Below are 7,229 nucleotides of genomic sequence, written 5' to 3'. Positions count from 1 at the left end.
ACTGGGCAATAAAGGAAAAGCTGGGAGGGTTCTTCCGAAGGCTATCGCTTTGTAGATGAATCAATTTGGGCAATTTGTTTAGCCTTTGTCTCTCCGTTTCCTCTCCAGAAAAGTGGGATTCGTAATAACAATGTCTACCACAAAGAGGATGTAAGAAGATTAATAACATAACATACTTAGAATGGGCAAGAGGCTCATAGCAAGCATTCCACTTAAATGTTATGTATTACAATTATCTTCTTTAATTTGTTAATGAAGTATATTTGACATATAGCATTATATCAGTTTTAGGTGTACAACAAAATGATTTGATCTACGATATGTCACAAAATGATTGCCACAATAAATCTAGTTAACATCCATCACCACACACAATTTTTTTCTTGTGATGAGAACTTTTAGGATCTGCTCTCAGCAACTTTCACATATACAATACAGTATTAGTAACAATAGTCACCATCCTGTACATCACATTATCTTCTTTAATTCTTAAAACACCTTGACAGAAGATCTTAGAATCACAGTTTTACAGATAAGTGAAGCTCCTCTTTCTGAGAAGCTCTTTCAGTCAGTTCATTTGGGGGAACATTTACTACTAAGGTGCCTATTGCTGTGATCATCAATCCTGTTCAACACTCCTCACCTCTGACTCACCCCTGAGTCCAGTAAAGGCTCAGAGGGGTCTTAGAGAGTCTTGGGGGAAGGAGGAAGGAGCAGTGGATTCTGACCTGCAAGATATGCTAGAGTAGGCAGATGGGAGAATCTTGGATCCTGGCCAGTGAGAGCAACAGGAATACAGGGTCTGAAGATTGGGCGTGCAGGCATCAGTGACTGGGTTGATGTAAGAGACTGCTTGAGGCCTTCTGTTGAGATTAATTGGGGGATACGAGGTGGAGTTATGAGGGTTTTGGGGGGGTGTCTGATATGGTTGGGGAGTGGGGATCAATGCAATCTGTGATGTGAGGTCACACCCAGGATCAGTGATCCAGGTTGAATGGGGTCAGTGTCCTGTGCAACTCTCTGGGGGGTCCATCATGGGCAATGTTAAGCAGTGATTAGGCATGTGAGCGGTGAAAGCAGCACCCCCTGTCTTGTTCCTACATTAGGGAGAACAAAATTCACCTTAATGATCGGAATCTCCTTCAGCTGGGGAGAGGGTCATGCGGTGAGTGGATCATGGAGCTCTACTGAGTTCCAGCTGGTTCCCATTGGCCCTCACTCTTGGCTCTATGGGAAGCATCAGGCAGAAGCCCCTGGAGGAATCACACCTTGCTTTTTAAAGTAAGGATGTATTAAATTCCCAGAAAACTCCTGAAAACTGATCCCAAAGTCTTCAGGACCCATGGACAATGCATATGTAGTTTTTCATGTAAACTACGAAAAACCTAAAGCCACATCACACCAAGGTGAAAGACTGGATATTTTCTCCATAAAATCAGACACAAGGCGGGCGCCTGGGTGGCTCAGTTGGTTAAGCGACCGCCTTCAGCTCAGGTCATGATCCTGGAGTCCCGGGATCGAGTCCCACATCGGGCTCCCTGCTCGGTGGGGACTCTGCTTCTCCCTCTGACCCTCTTCCCTCTCGTGCTCTCTATCTCTCATTCTCTCTTTCTCAAATAAATTTTAAAAAAAAATCTTTAAATCAGACACAAGGCAAGATGTCTGATCCTGCCACGTGAGCATCGAGGTCAAATCTGAGTTCTTGGTAGGGGGGCAGCAAGGGTTGTGTTATGTGTCTGGAGGTCCCTACTTCAACGACCTTTTAGGGCAGAGTTTACATTTTAAATCTGAGCGATATCCAAGTGGCTTCATTTCTGTCCTAAAAACCCTCCCAAAAACTTACCCATAGGTGCAGGCACCAAGCTGCTTGGTGAATGGCAGAGCCCAGCCTTCCCAGGACATGCCCAGGGAAGTATTGTGGTTTTGTTTGAATAAAAATGCAGTTTTTGACAAACCAATGGTAGCAGTTTTCCATTGTGATTGTTGAGTAAAAGAGAATTTTTTTGTTTTGACACATTTACCCTTTTCCCTCTTCTTTTAATGTAAGACTATGGGGGAATGAAAGAAAGAGTGATGCATCTCTGCCACTGATAACCCTGAATTGTCTGAGGTCACAAAGAGCTGTCAAGGTGAGCTGTCAGGGTTGTTGGCAGCTTCACGCCCACCAGTTGATCCCTTCCTAGGAGGGCATTCGGTGTTTGGGGTCTCCCTGGGGGAAACAGACATCCATACACTCGGGTTGGAGCTTTGGGAGAATCCTTCATTTGAGATCTAGAAATGATCTCCAAATCTCTGTCTTGGAGGTGCTCACTTTACTGTTCTGTTACTTTAAATTTTTTTAACGATTTTATTAAGTACTCTCTGCACCCAACGTGGGGTTTGAACTTAACAACCTTGAGATCAAGAATTGCATGCTCTACCCACCGAGCCAACCAGGCGCCCCTACTGTTCTGTTACTTTAAAATCAACTCCCATTTAAAGGACATAGATCTATAGATACTTTACGTCCCATAACTCTATATCCGCAGTTTAAAGCTAGTATCACTTGCTGTATTTGAAAAATAAAATACATTATTGAAACAATAAAAAGGTACTTTCTTCTTTTTTTTTTAAAGATTTATTTATTTATTTGAGGGAGAGAGAATGAGAGAGAGAGAGTACACAAGAGGGGGAGGGTCAGAGGGAGAAGCAGGCTCCCTTACTGAGCAGGGAGCCCGATGTGGGACTCGATCCCGGGACTCTGGGATCATGACCTGAGCCGAAGGCAGTCGCTTAACCAACTGAGCCACCCAGGCGCCCAAAAGGTACTTTCTTCTTGATGCAACTGTTAGTGGCTCAGTTCAAGCTCTGAGAAATGCCGGCAGAGTGAAGGCTGGTTCTTCTGTCCCTGCAGCAAATTCACTGCAGCATCTTCAGCAGAAGCTTTTCTGTGGGTGCTCTTTCATGAATGGCACAAGAAAGGCAGTATTGAACCTCAAATCTTCAGTCTAAAGCATCCCCAACAGTGCGAGTCTTGACTGGGTATGCCTGGGATTCAGGAATGAGGAAATTATCTATTCTTTGTTCCCGACTCAAAATCATCATTGTGTTCCGCGTGTCCTAAAACTCAGAAGTGGAAGGTTTCTCGTTACAACAGCAAGGATGTGTCGAGATCAGTCTTGGTATTTCACCCAGGAAGCCTGTATGTATGATGCCCAAGTTGGGGACACCTGGCTGTCACATGGCTCCTACATCCAGAATCTCCTTGATGCCAGGTCCTCTCCATTCATTCGGTGCCATCAATGAACAGAGCGCTGCTACCTGAAATCCTATTGTCCATGGTCTCGCTCCACATCCCAACCACAAAGCATTACTCTCCCCTCCCTGACCCATTGTTCTTTTACCCGAAAGATCACATCAGGGGGCAAGATGTACAGAGCCTGGCGTCTGCAGGTGCTCAACACTACTTACTGTAGTTTTGTTTTTGTTTGCTTTTGTATCTGATGAGGTTTCTACAATGAATGTGTTATTTTTTTTTAAAAAGCAAAAAGTAAAAAAGAAACTAAGTGCTGCTTTGGGGAAGTGGAAATAGTCTTCCCCCGTAGGCGTGAATGGGGTGCAAATCCTCACGTTGCTGCGCGTGCTTAATGGCTTGGACCGAAGAGAACCCGGATCCCAGATGCCCCCACTCCTGCCTTCCCTGGGAGCTGCGACTGACATTTTCCAGACGCTTCCCAGACCTCGCTCCTTAAAAGCCCTAGGGAGGTGGGTTTCCCCGAATCCTGAGCGCGAGTACCCTCCGAACCCTGAGCTCCTCGCTTGCTTGCTTCATTCATATTTATATTTTGCTTTGAATAGCCCCGTTTTAGAAGGACAAAGAGCTCAGAGTCAATTCCAAGTCAAAATATGGGCAGTGTAAAAAAAAATACTAAACGCTGCACCTGACACCTGCTGCAACGGACGTCGTTCTAAACGACAAAAAACGGGGCAGCCTGCAGGACCTCGTGGCGCAACGGTAGCGCGTCTGACTCCAGATCAGAAGGTTGCGTGTTCGAATCACGTCGGGGTCACGGCTGTGGCTTTTCTGTTTAGCCACCCGAATCTAACAAAACAAACTAAGCGTCTGTCCGCTACCTCTCAGCCTTGGGCTTTCTCTTAGCTTTTCTTTAGTCCAAAGGGACTTCTTGTGAACAACTCAGCAACAGACAGGCACATAAACTGAAGGGTGTGGATGACCTGGAAGGGGGAGAAAAACCCCAGGAGCCGACATGTAGGTCGTTCTGTTCGTATCCTTATCAGGATTATGCTTCCGAGAGGACCTTAAAAGAGGACACGAGGAGACTTTGCTAATGAGTTCACTCTGGTGTGCAAAGTAGTTTGTTATTTTTTTTAATTGGGTCACTAGCCAGGCATGGCACAATGCCCCTGGTCGATATTTGTGTGACCTTGATGAAGAGGTCGGTTTCCCAATAATCCCCAACCCCCACCCCCGGACTTTTCATGGTTTGAGCTTCCTGTCAGAAGCTCCTGAACTGGGGCGCCTGGGTGGCGCGATCAGTTTCAGCTCAGGTCATGATCTCAGGGTCCTGGGATGGAGTCCCGTATGGGGCTCCGAGCTCAGTGTGGGGTCATTCTCTCCCTCTCTGCCCCTCCCGCTCGTGCTGTCTCTCTAAAATAAATAAAATTTTTTAAAAGATTTTATTTATTCATTTGACAGAGAGAGACACAGCGAGAGAGGGAACATAAGCAGCGGGGGAGGGAGAGGGAGAAGCAAGCTTGGAGCAGGGAGCCCGACAGAGGGGTTGATCCCAGGACCCTGGGACCATGACCTGAGCTGAAGGCAGACGCTTAACGACTGAGCCACCCAGGCACCCCTAAAATAAATAAAATCTTAAAAAAAAAAAAGGCCCCTGAACATTGTGGTTAAAGAGGTAATACTGTGAACTTGATTCAAAATTTATTATGCCGAGGATGCAGTTCTTGAACTTTCTGAAAGTGGAAATTACCCTGGCATTTACCACCTTTTAATTTAGGGTTTTTTGTTTGTTTGTTTGTTTTGTTTTTAAAGTAGGCTCCCTGCCCAACGTGGGGCTTGAACTCACGACCCTGAGATCAAGAGTCGCATGTGCAGGGACTGAGCCAGCCACATGCTCCAGTTCAGGATTCATTTAAATGCATCCCTCCAATAGGGATTTGAAACAATGGAGTTTCAGACACAAACCACTTGCCCTGACCTGAGATGGAGGAGAAACACAGGAAAGCAGAAATGGAGATCGTGGTGGACTTACCAGGATTAAGTTTTCATTGTACCAGCCTCACTCCCCCTTCAGTTTAAAAGTCTGTCCTTTGCTGAGCTTAAACAAACAAACAAACAAACAAAACAAGCATCCTCTACAGATGTATTTTTCTTTTTTTAAAGAGCAATCTCTACACCCAACGTGGGGCTCGATCTCAGGATCCAGAGATCAAGAGTCCCACGCCCTATCCACCCAGCCAGCCGGGCACCCCTGTAGGCGTGCTTTTTAAAGATCTGAATGATTGATGAAATCTTGGAATCGACAGCATAGCACTTGCTTTAAAGCCAAAGTGATGTGAACGTGCAACCTTCTGCACCACTCAGATGTGTTATTGTGGGGACATGGTCACAAGCACCAGATCCCTTTTGTGTAATTAACATAGGGTCATTTCCTCACTTCTCACTTGCACAGTTCAATGTTTGCAATCCAGGCATCCAGACAGTTTGGGATTCTCTGGGTTTGGGAATTCTCTGGGCTTCTGGTCCTTTGATTAGGAGATGTACCAAGTAAAGTGAAAAGTCAGTAAACAGGAGGGGAGGGGGCCTCGAGGAACACTTGCCTTCACCATTCAGAAGCACCCTTCTCCTCCCCCACTCCAGGAAGTTTTGAGGCACCAGCCCTTCCCCTCAGTGATGCTGGTCCCGCCTCTTCTGCAGGACTTCAGGTTCCAGCAGCTCCAAGAACAAATTTTACTCAGAAGAAATGTGAGGTGGGTGGGGGAGAGTTCCTCGGATACAGGAGCATCCTCAGAACTGGCCGGCGCGGGGGGAAACTCTACCCACCCAGGGAATGCGGGAGGAGCAGACAGAAGGAAACGCTGGTGAAGGTCAGTCGTCCTCCCAGGAGCGTGTTTGGGAGCTTCCCGGGATCTTAGCAGGAGCGGGGGTCCTACCTGGAGGATACAAACGTGGCCTGGGGACCAGACCTGTCGCCTTTCTCCCTCCCTATGTTCACATTCCTGGAAGGGACCTGCAGGACTGACTCCCCAAGTCATCCTCCCAGAGACAGACTGGGCAAGCTTGACCACCTCTCCTTTCCCTAAGTTCATGTGCCTGGCCCTCACCTGCCCCCCTTGAGTGCTGCTGTGGAAGTCCGGATTCTGGACAGGTTGCTTCGCTCCTGAAGGTTTTCTCTTCACAGTGACGCTGACAGCGCTTATCCAAACATTTGCATAATTATAATAACATAACACACACACAAGATGTTCCAGGATAGGCAAACACTGTTCTAGGGGCTTGGGACAGGCCAGAGAACAAAACAGACCAGCCTTTCAGGGAGGTACCAGCCTCTTCAAATATCTGAAGAGATTTGGACAGGTGACAGGCACAAAACAAAAAGACACAAGCAATGAGGAGATCACATGGTGGGGATGGGGAGTCTCTCCTTCCAGCCCTTAACACAAGAGAGTCCCTGAATTACACCTATGAGCATGACGTTGTGGTTTGTTTGCTCTGTTTTAAAAAAAAAGGACAATTGCTGGGGCACCTGGGTGGCTCAGTCGTTAAGCGTCTGCCTTCGGCTTAGGTCATGGTCCCAGGGTCCTGGGATCGAGCCCCGCATCGAGCCCCGCATCGAGCCCCGCATCGAGCCCCGCATCGGGCTCCCTGCTCCGCGGGAAGCCTGCTTCTCCCTCTCCCACTCCGCCTGCTTGTGTTCCCTCTCTTGCTGTCTCTCTCTGTCAAATAAATAAATAAAATCTTTAAAAAAATAAAAATAAAATAAAGAAAGGACAATTGCTACTTTTTTTTTCTCTTAAAGAGTAAAATATATTATTGATTGATTTTTTAAGTAGGCTCCACGCCCAATGCTGAGCTTGAACTCATGACCCTGGGATCAGGAGTCCCATGCTCTACTGACTAAGCCAGCCAGGTGCCCCTAAAATATGTTTTGTAAAAGAAAATTTGCCAAATACAGGAAATTTTGATGAGAAAACAAAATTGCCCATAATCAAAC

General features: G+C 46.7%; 1 non-coding gene across 1 annotated transcript; it reads left to right on the top strand.

The window, feature by feature from the left end:
* The first annotated feature begins 3,977 nt into the window (after window positions 1-3,977).
* On the top strand, window positions 3,978-4,049 carry TRNAW-CCA (transfer RNA tryptophan (anticodon CCA)). The gene has a single exon. It is a non-coding gene; the product is annotated as a tRNA-Trp (tRNA).
* Window positions 4,050-7,229: the final 3,180 nt, after the last annotated feature.

Source organism: Callorhinus ursinus, unplaced genomic scaffold (genome assembly GCF_003265705.2).
Source record: "Callorhinus ursinus isolate GAN/ISIS: 27379988/994484 unplaced genomic scaffold, GSC_fseal_2.0 scaffold70, whole genome shotgun sequence".
In the NCBI taxonomy this organism is placed as follows: Eukaryota; Metazoa; Chordata; class Mammalia; order Carnivora; family Otariidae; genus Callorhinus; species Callorhinus ursinus.
Note: the sequence above shows the minus strand (reverse complement) of the source record. Positions and strands in the feature narration are given on the sequence as shown.